General features: G+C 62.3%; 1 protein-coding gene across 3 annotated transcripts in view; it reads left to right on the plus strand.

Annotated features, from left to right (window-relative positions):
* Positions 1-14,567, plus strand: part of CXXC5 (CXXC finger protein 5) — a 34,674-nt gene that overhangs the window by 13,680 nt on the left and 6,427 nt on the right. The window lies entirely within an intron of this gene.

Consider the following 14,567-nt stretch of genomic DNA (forward strand, 5'->3'; position numbering starts at 1 on the left):
GCGCCCCGCTGCCGGCCAGCAGCAGCAGGCGGCTCACACAGGGAGAGAAGGCGCAGGGCAGGTGGGCAGCAAGCCCTCCCTCCCCAAAGCAGATGGTCCCTCCGAAGCGAGCTGCCCCTTCCACATCGATTACCCGGGCTGGATGGTTAACGATTGCTTTCCAGGGTTAATTAAACTCTCCTCGTCAGGGCTGCTGCACCGTGGGGGAGGAGCGTTCCCTACCTGCGCTCGCGCTGCTGCCTCCGACTGCAGCCCTTGGGAGGGAGCGAGCCTGTGGCTGGAGCTGGGATTTGCTTCCAGGCCAGCACTCGCCCTCAATATAAATCCAGGAGCATGGCAGTTGTGCGGGGAGGATCTCTGCGATGGTCGGCTCTTCTCTCTAGGGCATCTGAAGCACGGCGTTTGTCAAGGTCAGCCGTGGAACCGCGAGTTAACCAGCTCACCGCGGCCTTGGATGCCGGAGAAGAGGCTGGCGGGTGTCTTCTCCCCCGTCTGTCGTTATTTTTTTTTGAAACCAGCCTGGTCCCTCCTCCCGCTACCTTGTTCCTTTAGGTCTAGGCTGCAAACACGTCTCTATTTCCAATTATTTTTAAAGCCGTCAAATATTTGGCAGCTGGACAGTCATTGTAAAGTAGCGTGTTTTGCAGAGCGGGTCACCAGCCATGCAATTGTTCAGAGTTTCTGATTCTTGCATATATAAATACGCCCTTTCATCAGGAGCTCTCAGTCGAAACTGCCATCTTTTGCCTCATTGTCAACATCGGCGAGGTTACGCATCGTTTGCTGACTCACAGCCTCCTGCTCTAATTACTCGGCTAAACTCCCTCTGCGGAGCTCGAGGCCGGTCCAAGCCCCTCGCTTTCCCTCTCCCTGACCCAGTGGCCAGCGAGCCCTGCCTGCGGGGCTGCGTCCCCGTCCCGGTGCTCGCCACGACCCCCCTGCCCCTTCCTTGCCCGCTGGGCTGGTGGAGTGGCCGCGGGGAGCTGGTGGCACTGCTTGGAGCGCTGAGCGCAGCCGAAAGCTTGCTCGTGCCCAGGAGGTCTTGGGGAATCCTCTGTGGTTCTTGCGCTGCCGGGGTCTTGTGCTCCTTCCAGGATTTGGGGCAGGGGGTGGCCAGCATGGTGAGTGTGCTGCCCCGCTGGGAGTGCATGTGGCGTTGTTCCAGCCCGTTGCCCAGGCACTGAGCACAAAGCAAGGTGCCCTGTCCCTTTTCCAGACGTCTCCCACCAAGGGACACTGCTCCGGTGCCGCCAGAGCACCGGGACCCTGGTGAGGGGATCGTCGGTGCCTGGACCCCTGGGGTCAGCCGGAGTCTCCTCTCCTCCCTCTGCGGCAGCACCAACTCAGACAAGCTGTGCACTAAACCTGTTAGCTTATCCTCTTTTATCCCAGTCTGATATGATCATCCGCACTGTAAGCTTTCATCCAGGCCCAGCGTGATTTCCAGCGTTGGAGTGATTTGAACAGACGCCGCAATTACTGCAGGCTTGGTCTCACCCCACTCCTCCGCACCGGCTTGGGCTCCTCCGGAGGGCTCCCGTCCCCACGTAGGTGCCCAGAAGCAAAGCTGCAGAGGATGGCACAGGCTCTGGTGTTAATTATTTGCGTTATTTCTTAAATACCCCTCATCCCGTGCTTGCTGGCCTGGTGGTGTGCCAGCAGTGCCATCGGGAAGCGCTCCCCACGCGCGGGGACCTCACTTCTGGGGGCTTGTGCCTTCCCCTTCCTGAGGGGGACCCCAGCCTGCACCCCGCACCTGCTCCCCCGTCCCAGCCAGCCCGGCCAGATTTCTGCAGGGCTCGATCTGGCTTTAAGGCGCTGTTTTTATCTTCCCATGTGGTCGGTGGTAATATCGTGGTGGAAACAATGCCCCTGCAAATCCCGCTTGCTCGCAGAGGTGAAACCCAGCCTCGTAATCCAGCGGTAACAGCAGCGCGCCAAGCCCGGTAACGCAGCACTGCTTGCTTTGGAAGAGCAGATATTTTATTTATTTATATATATATATATAAACATATATGTGTTTGCACAGGCTTCTGTCTGTCACAGAATGGTACAACCACGCATCTTATCTTGTAAAGCCATATTTTGGCCCTTTTTTCAAAAGAAAGTGAATTTTAAGCACAGGAGACAGTGATGGTTTCTTTGGAGCTGTTACGATCTGCCATGTACAATAAATCCGTCTTAGTTTGTGGATTATTGGCCCAATAGACCGTAACAGCTCTGTCAGCCCCTCCTGGCATGCTGTGTCCAGCGAGCTCAATGTTGTGTGGGTTTTCCTTTTTTTTCCTTTTTTTTTTTTTTAACAGAAATTTCCTAAGGATTTTTCCATGCCGTGTGCATGTACGGCAGCTGATATGGAAATCACAGGAGCTCAGTTGTGTGCCCAGGTTTTTTTTTTTTTTTTTTTTAAATATTTCCCCTCTGAAAATACCCAAAGGCACAAATCTAGATGATGGAGTCCAAGCCCCCAAATTATGTTAAAGCATAAAGGCAGAGCTGTCACTCTTCCGGAGAGCGGCAGGATGGCACGGAGCTGTGCCTGAAGAGCAGGTCGGTGGTTTTGGGGAGGGTTTTGCTGGTTTGGAGCGGGGCTTCCCCTGGACTGCCCCAGTTCCATTCCTGCTGACCGCTTCTTCCTAGGTCCTGCGTGCCCTAGGTCCTGGCATGCAAGGTGCAGCTCCCCGGCTGCTCTGTGGAGCAGGAGCCGGGTGTCCCAGGGGGCTGGTGGCATCCCCAGGGAGCCCGTGGCGGGGGGATTAGCACCGGGGCAGCTGGTGGGGGGAGACACATCCCTCTTTGTCCTCGAGGCTGAGCACTGTGGGGGAGCACTCAGGGCTGGGACAGAGGTTTGGGGGGCCCGGGGCACGCCGAATGCTCCGGGCTGCCAGCCGTTGGCGTGGCCACGCTGCACCGGGGCGGGCTCGTGCGGGCGGTGCCACGGGGCCTGCCTGGTGGCGCCTTTAAGGCCCCCAGCCCCGGTGCTGGGGGAGCTGCTTGGGTCGGAGCAGCTCTGTAAGCCCATTAAGAGCTCAGCGAGCCTTACGCCTCGGGGGTCTTGCAGCGGGGACTTGCACTAGTCCAACCTAAACCGCTCGAGCTGCTGCGGTGGGGGCGCGGGGATGGTGCTGGGTGCGTGGTGCCGGCAGCCCCAGCTCCCAGCACGAGGCCGGTTGTCAGGGGCTGCAGCTCAGGTCCCCGGGGAGGCAGTGGGGGCGAGGAGCGTGGGCTCGTCCCCAGGCAGCACCGCCGTGGTTTTCCCAGTGCCTCTTTCGCTGTGGGTCCTGAGGGGGGGTCTTCTCTGTCCTGGGCTTGTGCCACGTGGAGGAAAGGTGCTGGGAGGGTGCGTGGGGCCCGGGCAGCTGGGTGGTCGTGCCAGGGGGTTGAAGCAGGAGGAGAGGGCCACTGGGCCTCGTGGAGAATGCTTCCTACCCTTCACCTGGATGTGCCAGATGTCAGACCAGTCAAAAACAAACAAAGGAGGAAAAAAATTAGGGTGAGCCTTTGTGGAGCCCTTGGGATGGAAACGTGCCTTCTGCTGTTTCGCCTGTGCAGTGCTCTTCACAAACTTTCCCTTAATCACGCCCTGGGTTTGCCAGCAGCCCACCACAAGACCAGTGGGGTCATCCCGGGTGTTTCCCAAATTGCCGGCGCCCATCCTGCCTGTGGCAGTGGGTTTCGTTTTGCCTGTTTCCCCGCTCCCCAGGCTGAAGACTGAATTCCCCCAGCGCTCCCCATGCCTGTGGGACGGGATGGTCACGGCCAGCAGGAGCAGGCGTGGGGGTGGCAGCAGCAGCTTGTGACTGGGAAGGGGCGAGGGGCTCTGAACCCACCCAGGGGTGGTTGGGGCAGGGGTAGGCAGCAGTGCAGCAGGCGCTGGTGGTGGCAAACACATCCAGCCACACCTCGTTCCTCAGCCACTGGGGAAGTGAGAAAGGGCAGGGACGTTTATGCCGAGCTCTAGTTTTAGCTGCAAACCACCATGGGAGCCAGCTTGTTCCCGGCTGCTCTTTGTGGTGCTGCCTGCAGAGCAACCCCCTGGGCTCTGTGCTGGGGATGCTGCAGCCCCTTTGCTGCCTCGTCCTGGCTCGTGCCGTGCCTGGTGGTGGTGGTGGCCCCTCGCTCCTTCCCAGCTCCACTTTTGGGCAGTTGTGGCTGGTTTTCTGGGGTTTGCTGCTGCACAACCCATCCCAGCGGTGCTTTTTTTTGGTGAGGCAGCGCTGCTGATGCAGGAACGCTGCCCCGTGGCTGCATGCAAGACCCCGGTGGAGGTCTGTGTGCCCTGCGGTGATCCAGTTGCTTTCTGTCACCAAACTTGTCATCCGATCAAAGGACACCGGGGCTCTCCCCGCGGTGCCAGAGTGCCCTGGCGGCACCGCCCTGTGTCCAGCCGTTCTCTGGGAACTGTTCTCCTGCCAGTTCTGCCATCCTCCTGCCTAGGACTGCTGTTTTTCTGTGCAGTTCTGGTAAGCTACAGAGAAGGAAGTCCTTCCCCTTGGGCTGAGGAAGCATCAGGAACCAGCAGAGAGCCGGGCACGGGGCCCGGTGTCCATGCAGAGCATGGCGTGGTGTTGGGGCAGGATTCCCCCCGTGGTCCTGGTGCTGCGTGGGGACGGAAGAACAGAGGGTGGAGGGACAGAGGTGGTTGTGGCCAGGGGCTTTTCGTGGCCCGAGTCTCCCTCCCCATGGGCTGGTGGCAGAATTTCTCTCGTGACATCATAGATGGTCGCTGCTGGAACCAGTGTCACAGCAGCGATGCCCCCACTTCTTCCCCCTTCTCTTTCCCCCGCTGTCCCCGGAGCCCAGCCGCGGGCTGCCAGGAGCTGGCTGCTGTCCCCCGAGCCCTGGCGTCTCCGAGCGCTGGGTGTCACCGCTCGTGGCCGGACTGCAAAACCCCCGTGGCTCTGCTCCCCAAGGGACGAGGAGCTGGGCGCTCCGTCTGCAGCAGGTACGGAGGGAGGAGGGTTCTGGGCAGTGGCGTTCCCTTGCCCTCCTCCTGCTTGCGACAGGACCTTCTGCATCTTCTGCCTGGTGCAGAAGAGTGAGCCCAGGTCTCTCCTCCTCACCCTTCTGTGCCCTGGACTCCCCGATGCGTGCGGCCAGGCTGGTGGCATGGGGACACGGTGGCTGCTTGGGTCAGGCAGTGCTGTCCTGCGGTGCCGTGCCCCAGGGTCTCCAGTTTCCACCACCCCCAGCCCCAGCAAGATGCTGGGCAGCCCTGCGAGCGCACACAGCAGGGTGGGAGCTCCTGGGCCCGAGCGATCACTCGGTGCCCGGCCGGGAGTGCCGGGGTTTGATCTGTATTATTGTAGATTTAAAAAAAAAAAAAAAAAGAAAAAAAAAAGTGATTGCTCTTTCCCAGTTCTTGTGTTTCCTGAGAGCGGTCTAGTTTCTCGCTTATCTTCAGACAGCCTCAGGGGTATTCCCTTGGAGTTTGGGAGTTTAATCAGGCATTGCTGGGGCATGTGAACTCTGCGTATAGCGGCTGTTCCCATGGAGGGGAGAGCCTCTCGCAGATATTTAGGTTGGCGTGCCTGTGCTGGGGGCTGGGCCTGGCTGGGAATGCGCGGCTCCTTTGCCCGGGGAGGGGACGGGGAAAACGCCGGGCGGCGACCTGCTGGGCACGGGGTGGCTCCTGGGCAGGGCGCTGGCAGCGGGCACGGGGGGCGTCCAGCGGGCAGCCCCCCTGCAGCGGGGCTCTCAGGAGGCGGCGGCGGCGCTTGGCTCCTTGGCGGTCTGCGCATCTCGGCCCCTCCAGCCCCGGCTCTGACACCTGCGTCCTTTTTTCCCAGCCGCTGAGTTTTTTGTCCTAGCATCCTGGGTGGGGCCCCAGGGGTCCCCGCCAGCCATCCCGACCCTGTCTGCACCATCACCCTCCTCCCAGCCCTCCCGCAGCCCCGGCCCCGCCGGCCCTAGCCCAGCTCCTCTGCTCCTTTTGTTTCGGGGGGGGGGGGTTTAATTCTGCCACCGAGCAGACAATCGGGACCTGCGTGGAAATGACCGATAGGCGAGATGCTGGGCTTTGCTTTGCTGGTGAAATCGAGGGCTTTTGTTGCTGGCTGTTTAGCAGGCAGTATTTCTTTTTGGGCTGGATATATTCCTGGCAAGAAAAATGATGGATGCTCTGTTTCGTTTCCAGTGGCAGTGTTTCAGATTCCTTGCTCCAGGGCAGAAGCTGAGCTAACTCCGATTCCGGAGCAGCTCTGGTACCTTGGCAGCTTAAAGGCCACGGGGTTGCTTGAATGACAAGTGGCACCGAGCGCAGGGAAGGCTCGGGAGAGTCGGTTTTGTGCAGCGTGCCCTCGATCTCTTGCAGGAAGCGGGGCGGGAGGAGTGAGAGCCCGCTGAGCGGGGAGGGAGCCTTTCATTGTCTTAGTGCTTTGCAGGCAGAACGTGTGGCGTTAGAAAGCAAGCCCGACGCACAAAGGACCGGGGCGCCGTGCCTGCCCAGCGAGTGGGGACGCGCTGCGAGTCACTGCCGGGGGTGGCTGGGTAGGTGGTGAGAAGCACAAAGTCTTGGGGCACCGCTTGAATTCCTCTGCCCCGGGAGCTCCTGGGCTCCCCTCGCCCCCTTTTTCTGCCCTGACCCCTCCCGTTATGCGCAGATGGAGGGGGGCTGGGTGCGGATCCTGGCCACTGGCTGTGCTGAGAGCGGTGTCTGGTTGTGCTGGGAACCTCTGGGGAGCCCCAGAGGCACCAGCGGGGCTCGGCTGCTGCCCGGGGAGCACAGGACGGGGTCCAAGGCTGGGGGATGAGGCGGGTCTGGGGCTTGTTCCCACCTGTGGGGAGCTGTGGGTCCAGAGCTCCTGCAGTGAGCACTGCTCCTTACCAGTCCCTTGGGGCTCCTGGAGGCACGGGGCAGCTCCTGCGTTGAGCTGGGGCTGTGCCCAAAGTGGCCACGGGCTGTGGGGTGCTGCTGGGGGCTCTCTGCCACGGCACAGAGCAGTGCCCTGCCCACCCCCAGCCCCGGCCATCCAGCCTTCCTCCTTTTCTCCCTCTTCTTCTTCCTATTTTTCTCCTGCACGCATGGCCAAGTAAAACATGGTGCTGACCAGAAATAACAACCGCCAGCAGATCCAGACAATGGATAAGCCCCCAGTGAGGGCAAGGGCGACCCGAATCCTCCCAGAGGAAGATGGGATTATTCTGCGTCCTATTAGACATCTGTCAATAGCTGCCATTTGTGGACCCCGGCTGCTTCCTGATGGCACAGCCACCTTCCTGGTGTTAAAATGACTCCTGCAGCAGCAGCAGCCCGTGCGTGCTGGATGAGGGCCCTCTTCGGGTGCTCAGGGCCCTGGGCTGGTTTGCATGTGTGCTATCAGCGCAGCAGCCTTGCCCTCGGGGGTGTTTTTGGTGTTGTGGGAGGCTGAGGTGCTACCAGGTCCTCTCAAATACATCTTCAGCCGGCAGAGGGCTGACGGGCTGGTCCACAGCCATCCGCTTGGCCCCTCGCCCCGCTGCCCGTGGGGGTCCTGAGCATCCCCTGGGGGTGTGCTCTGCCACCGCGTTGCCTCCAGAACCTTCTGGAGGTTCGTGGGGGTTGAGAGAGCTGGGAGAAAGAGGGGCCTCGGTGCTGGGGCTGCTCTTGGACGTGGCACTGATGGATTTGGGGCTCTTCATCAACAACTACTCCCATGCTGCCGTGCCTACAACTTTGCTTTTAATTAACTTCGAGAAGCTTTGCTGATGCTGATCAGTCTCTCTGTGACCTGGTTATCAGTTATACCCCAAGTAATTTATGCTTTAATCGGCCCATCTGTTAGCTGTGGCGATTCACACGTCTTAGGCCTCGTAGCTCTGGAGGGCTGGGGGGGGTCTCCCCGGGCGCAGGCTGCCTGGGGTCCCTCTGCGGCACTCGGTGCTCCTGCCGGGGTGCCCAGGGCCGTGGCGGGGCGGCTCGGTGGGAGGGCTCCCCGCAGCTCTCTTGGCTCGAGGGAGAGCAGCGTGTCTCTGCCAAAACCTCTTTCAGTTCCCTTTTATGTCCCCTCCCACTCGGAGGGCTTGGGTTCCTTTCCTTTGAGACACTCTCTCCGTTTTGCTCTCGCCCCCCGGGGTAGGGCAGTGCTCGGGTAGTGGTGCCGGCTGCGGTGCCGTGTTCCTGCCCCAGGATGCTGCAGCCACGGGGTTGATGTCTCCTGGCTGCTGGCACGGGCAGCAAACGTCCCCAGTGCCCTTCCCATGGGGTTGGTCAGCCCCGGTCCCCTGAGCATCACCGCCTTGAAATAATGTCGGTCCCCTCCCTCGGCAGCGTGATGGGGAGGCACTGGGGGGGCTCAGCTGCACCCTTCGTGCTGGAGGCTTCCCTCCAGGAGGGCCTGGGGGATTTGCAGGGTGGTTCTGGTGGGCTGGGACCACATCTCACTTCCAAGGCGGACCAACATATCCTTGTCCCGCAGACCCCGTGCTGGCTTGCTTGCCGGCTAGCCTGGAGAGGACAGCACCTCGTGTTATCCTCTGGGATTTCATGGGTTTACTCCAGCGCTTGGCTCTTCAGCGCCCGTTTTGTGTCGTGCCTCCTCCTCCGGCCCTGGGCGTGGGACGGCGCTGGGGAGCTGACGCCGGGCCGGGAGTGGGCGAAGCATGGAAGCGCTCCCCAGCAGAGCCGTGCCACGGCGCGTGAATGTCAGATGCTGCTTGGCTGTGAGATCGGCTCCTGCGAACACAGATCTGTTCAATCCCATTTGGAGGGAGGTGGGGGAGGCGGCGGGGAGGAGGGGGGGGCTTCCCGAGTCTCAATCTGGTAGGTTTTAGTTACAGTCGTTTTCAGATTTGGGCAGCGAACGGCGCGGCTTTGGCACGGGGTGGGGGGACCGGGGGGGGGCTGAGCCGTGCAGGGAGAGCACCGGGGGAGGCGACGCTGCCAAGCCCCCCATTGTCCCCCCGGCTGCAGGGGCTGGCTGTGGCTGGGCTCTCCTTCGCCTGGGTCCCCGGGCAGCAGCTGTGTGAGCAGAGGAGGGGGAGGAGGAGGCGCCCGGAGTTGTCCACAGGGCAAATGGAGCCCTGAAACACTCGGATGGACGTTTCAAATCGCGTTATCTCCATAACCGCCCTGCTCTGGCCCTTCCAAGTGGCAGCGGAGATAAGTGGATTTCGAGGGAGCGCCTGGTCGTCTGACATTTAAGACTCCTTAATCCACAACCACCACCCCTCAAAGGCAGGACGGAGCCACGTTTCCCAGCTGGGTGCCGTGGGACACCCCAAGGGCCCGCGTGGGCTCAGGCAGTGGCTGGTGCCCGTGCTGGTGGCCGAGCACCGGGGCAGGTCGGGTGCCTTGAAAGCGTGGGGACAGCAGCTGCCTGGACTATGGCTGGGAGGAGATCGGGGTGCTGCTGGCAGCATGGGGTCGGCTTTTCCCTTTCCCCTCGGGCACAGAGGTGGCAATGTTGGTGGCATATCTGTGCGTGGCACAGCAGTCCTGCCCTCTGGGGAAGGCCAGGGCACTTCGCTGCTGGTCTGAGTGTGTCTGTGCAAGGCAGGAGCTGTTGGGGAGGTGGCATTTCTTTCTGCCCGCTGGTCTGGGCATGCACAGGAGGGCGGCGTGGCCCCGCTGCTCGTCCCTGGTGGGCGCGTGAGCCGTGGGCAGCGTGGCACCGTGCGCCTGGCACTCGCTGCTCCGGCTGCCCCTGTGCCCAGAGCTGTTCTTGGGAGGCGCCGCAGGAGCGGTTGTCTGCGAAGAGGAGGCCGGTGGAAGCCACTCTGTGCACCATGATGATTTGCCATCTGCTTTCAGGGCTATTTCCAGATGCTGGATTTAATCTTCCATAGCCTTTTTAATTCAGGAGTTGGCTTCTTAGCGTCCCCCAGTGCCACCTCGGGAGCAGAGAGGAGCAGAGCGGCTGCCACAACCAGCCCTTCCTTGCCCACCCGGTGACCTGTCACACCTCTGCCCAGTTCACCTGCAAGTGCCCGGGGCGAGGTTTTGCATTTACAACGCTGCCCCAAAAAACCCCAAGCCTCCCCGTCCTCTCTGGACGTCCCGATGTGCGTGGGGGTAACTTTCTTTGCGCACCCAGGAGCCGATCTTCTGGCTGGACCAGTTTTGGGGAGGATGAATGGGAAGGGCAGAGCTTGGGGGCTGTTGGGTTGACGGAGATGAAGACTTGCAAACAGCGTAGGTGCAGGATGTCCTTGTCGTTCTCTAATGGTACCCCTGCCTGTTAACAGGTCCTGCTGAATGTGTGTCCTACAGGGACATTTCGCCTTGGGAGACTGCGGTGTGATTTCCCCCTTCCTACCTTGGTTCACCTTGGTTTCCCCACGTGTTTTTGGCTGTTCAGTGGCCACGATGCACCACGGGTGCCCTGGGACACCCCTCGCACCCCCACCACTGGCATCACGCCCATCGCCCATGCTGCAGGGGTCACGTCTGACCCCCCCCCAAAAAAAATTTGGGTTGTGAGGGTGCCTCCAGGCCAGGGCAGCGGCAACGGTTAGGGCTGGCGGTGACGTGGTGGGTCTGTCTGTCTGCCTGTCTGCCTGTCTGTCTATCCCAGTGCTTTACTGGGAGGTGGGGGCCGTGCTGGGTGGCTGGCCGCTGCCTCGGCTGCACGGGGAGGGGCGAGGGGGGAGGAAGCAGGGACAAAAACCCCGCGGTGGACACAATTACAGCCACGTAGTGCCTCCTTTTTAGAGGCTGAAAAGACGCTGGTTTCCCTTCCGTCGTCCGTCTGCTCCACCTCTGCCGGCCAGACAATGGCGTGGCCCCAGTGCCCACCAAGCAGCGCACAATGGGGAGGGAGCCGCGCTCCCGGAATTTAAAAAGCTGAACTTTTATTTTCTCTCTTTGTCTCTTGAGCCTGGGAGCACCTCGGCTTCAGCTTTTCTTCTTCTTTTTTTTTTTTTTTTTCTTCTCTCTCTTTACAGTCGTGTCTGTGCATGGCTGAACGAACAGTGGCTCTTACGGGAGGAGATTGATTTATTTAAAATTAAAGGAAAGCAGAAGTTATTTTTAAAGACAAGAGTTTTTACATCTGAAGGAGCTGATTACTTTCCAGTAATGCTGGGCAGTGGACAGTGAAATAATGCAGGGGGGCTGGAAAGCACCGTCCGTCATTTTTACAAGAAGCAAGGCGCCTCTCCCGCTCCTCTCCGAGGATAAACGGCTCCTGCAATCAGCCAGCCGCTGTGCGCACCGCTCGGTGATTGCTTCTGCAGGTGCTGGGCCGCGGGAGCCCCTCTTGCCACCTTTTTTTCAGAGTTGCCGGCACTCCTGTAGCGCTGGGCTGAGCCCAGGGAAGGGGAGCAGCGGGGTGCGGTGCTCCGGAGGTTTTGGGTTCTTTTGGGTGAAGCCCTTGGAAAGGAGAAGCCTGGGGCTGGGATGGCAGGAGCCGCTGCTGGCTCACCCAGGGAGCATCCAGGCTGGCATTCCTGGTCCCTGGGGCAGGGAGTTCCACGGAAGGGCAGCTCCAGGCTGGTTTCTGGGGCTACCCAGCCCTCTCCATGGGCTCCAGCTCTCTTGGAGCTCACTGGCAGCTCGGGCCCTGGGGTGTGTGCTGCCAGACCCGTCCTGAGGCTCAGTCCACACTGGAGGGGATCCCGCAGGGATGGTGCTCAGGTCTCCGTAGGCTCAGGTCTCTGTAGCCCTCTCCAGAACAGCCCAGGACCTTGTGCATCGAGCTGGGGGCCACCGGGGCCGTCCTGGGGCCTCCTGACCTTGTTGGTGTCCCTTTGAACCCTGGCACGCCTCCAGCCTAAGCCGTGCGGTGCAAAGACCTGGGCGAGCAAGCGCATCACATGCTGCTTAATGCCGCGTCTGGAGCTAAGCACCTTCCGACAGGGACCCAGATGACGCCGCCCGGCGCCTTCCCCAGGGAATGGGGGCCGCAAAAGGGGAGCAGGAACGGAGAGAGAGAGGGAAGGGGGGGCACCTCCGTCTTCACTCGTGTCAATCATAAAGACGGGATTAAGATAATTAATTCCTTCCCCCCCCCACACACACACCCCAGTAATTAGCAACCTAGGCAGGGGCTGGGGAAGAGCGGCCAAGACGTGTGGGGGCGTGGGGTGGCCCCGGTGGTTAAGGGGGGGGGTCCCGTCTGTGCCCGCCGCAGCCGGGCACCCCACGGCCTGGGCCCCGGGAGCCGGAGGCAGCGCCAGGCGGGTGCAGATGGCGGGGAGCTGGCGGCCGCGGAGCTGCAGCTGGGACAATGGCGGGATTGTGCGGCGGCGGGGCTGCTGGCTCGGCGCGGCTGCCCCTCTGCTCCGGCAGCTGGGTGCTTTCCAGGGCACCCGGCTGCGACGGCCGGCAGCGTGCTTGGGTGGAGAGGGTTACGCACGGTGGCGGCTCCGGGAGCCGTCGTCCCCCCGGGGGGTGGTGGGGAAAGGGGCTGCAGTGCGGGGGCCTCGTCCCGCTGGCGCCCAGCCTGGAGCGCAGCGCTGGCGGTTTAGGTTGCCGCGGGGTGCTGCGGGGGTGCCCGTGGGTCCTGCAGGTGGCCCGTGGGGACAACAAGCAGCGGGACCCACGCGTGCCCTGCCCGTGGCCACTCAGGGTGGGAGTCCCGTGGTCCTCGCTGTCCTTGGGGAAAGCCATTTACCGGCAGCACACAAAGCCCTTCCCCTCCTGGCAGGCTCTGCGCTGAGCAGCCCACGTTGGCGGAGGCTGCGGGGTTCGCTCAGCCCCAGCTCGGGGCTGTGTGTGTGTGTGGGGGGGGCGGGGGGGGGGGGCTCCAAGCTGCTGGGACCTGATTTACACAGCGGGGTGGGACCGGAGAGCAGGTTCCTGATACAGCCAGCTGGAGAGGGCTGGCCGTTACGGCCGACCGCGGGGGAAGATGTGCCCTTGGAAATAACTGATGGAGACGGAGACCGCAGCGTGCTGCTGTGCAGAGAGAGGCGTGGAGGTGCAGGGCTGCCAGGAGCACAGCCAGGAGGGAGCCGGGCAGCGGGGAGGGGGGGGCTTGGCGGCGGCAGCAGCAAGCTCCAGCTGGGACCGACGTCCTGCAGCCAGTGCCCTCCCTGCTTCAGTGCCCACGCAGCGGGGTGTCAAAGGAGGGGGTGCAACAAAGAGCCCCAAAAAGTGTCTGAGTGGTATCAGTCAGCTCAGGCTCCGTCGGATTACGGGGAGGACAGAAGCGTGAGTTTGGCAGGCTGGTAAATCCGGGTCTGATCCAGCACCGTGCCCTGGGGCTGCCGATCCCTGCTCAGCGGCTGGGTCTGGCTGTGAGCTGCTGCCCGGGTGTGCGGGGCAGGGGCTGAAGTGGAGTGTCCCTGTGCAGCCGTGTGGCACTGGGGTGAGCCCTGCTGGGTGTCACACGCTTGGCACTCACCCCCCGATCCGCACCCAGGTGGCCACGGCCCTTCCTTCACCTGGGCAGCGGCTCGGTGCCAGCTGCCTGGAGGCAGGAGCTGCCCGCCCAGGGGGGGAGCAGGGCTTTGCCCCGAGCGGCGGAAGAGGAGAAGGGCCGCAGGAAAGGCGGTCACAGGCGGGCGTGAGATAACGCCGCCGGGCTGCTTTATCTCACATCCTCCCGTTAGATGCTTTTCCTGCCGCGCTCCCCTCCTGGCCCCAGCGCCGCTGGCTTTTTGTCGTTAAGGTGTGACCCGGCCTAACGCCACAGGAGCGAGCTGGGGATGGGGACGGGGCCCGCTGCTCCCGCTGCTCCCCGGCACCCCGCGGCCGCCCGGACGGAGCCACGTCCTGGCCTTGCTGCCGACCTCTCCCTGCCCGGCCCGGGGCTGGGCCACAGCACTGCACACGTGGCCGCCAGTCGGAAGGGCAGGCTGTCCTGCCGCTGCAGCCCTCCCTTCCCACGTGAATTGGAGAGCTCCAGGCTGGAACCCGAGTCCTGCATCGATCCACACTGCATCTTAAATCCCGCAGCAGCTGAAGCAAGCGGTTTTAGTGCAAGGGGTGGGGGTGTTTTTCTCTGCAGGCGAGCTGTCTCCTGTGTCGGGGTGAGATGGGCTCTCTTCCTGTTCCAGTAATGTGGTGTTTGGCACGGGGACCTTGCCCCCGTCAGCATCTAACGGCGGTGCTGTGAGGCAGCGCGCAGAGCTCTGCTGCCGGGCTGTGTCTGGAGGAAGCATCCTGGGCTCTAGCAGGGTGCAGGCACCACGAGGCCGGGCACGGGGGTCCCAGCAGAGCCTTCCGTGCGTGGCCGTCTCCCTGCACAGCGAGGGGCTGCAGCCGAGGGGGACCTGTGGGACAGCGGGGCCGTAGGAATGCTGCCTGCGCGGGGGCTGCTGTGCGCAGCCTCCCCAGGGCAGCGTGGCAGGCGAGGGGCCCCCTCCGGCACTGCCCTCCCCCAGCTGCTGCTGGGGTGGGGACGTGGGTTCCTGCTCCGCTAAGCCCTGGAGCTTTTCTCCTCTAAAGCCTGATTACTCTGGCGGTGCCTGTGCGTGCGTGCATGCGTGCGTGCTCGGGAGGGGAGGAGGAGGAATTTCACAACAACAAGTGTTTGCAGCCACACTGGGCCCAGCTGCCCCCGACGCGCCCGAGGGGCTGCGGCGTTGCTGCTTCTGCAGGGAGGAACCGAGCCGAGAGGGCTCTCCCAGCACCTCTGCCGGAGCAGCAGTGCCCGTGGTGGCCGTGTGGGCAAAGCACTTGGGGACACGGCACCGGCGGGTGG

Source organism: Aythya marila (genome assembly GCF_965140915.1).
Source record: "Aythya marila genome assembly, chromosome: 14".
NCBI lineage: Eukaryota > Metazoa > Chordata > Aves > Anseriformes > Anatidae > Aythya > Aythya marila.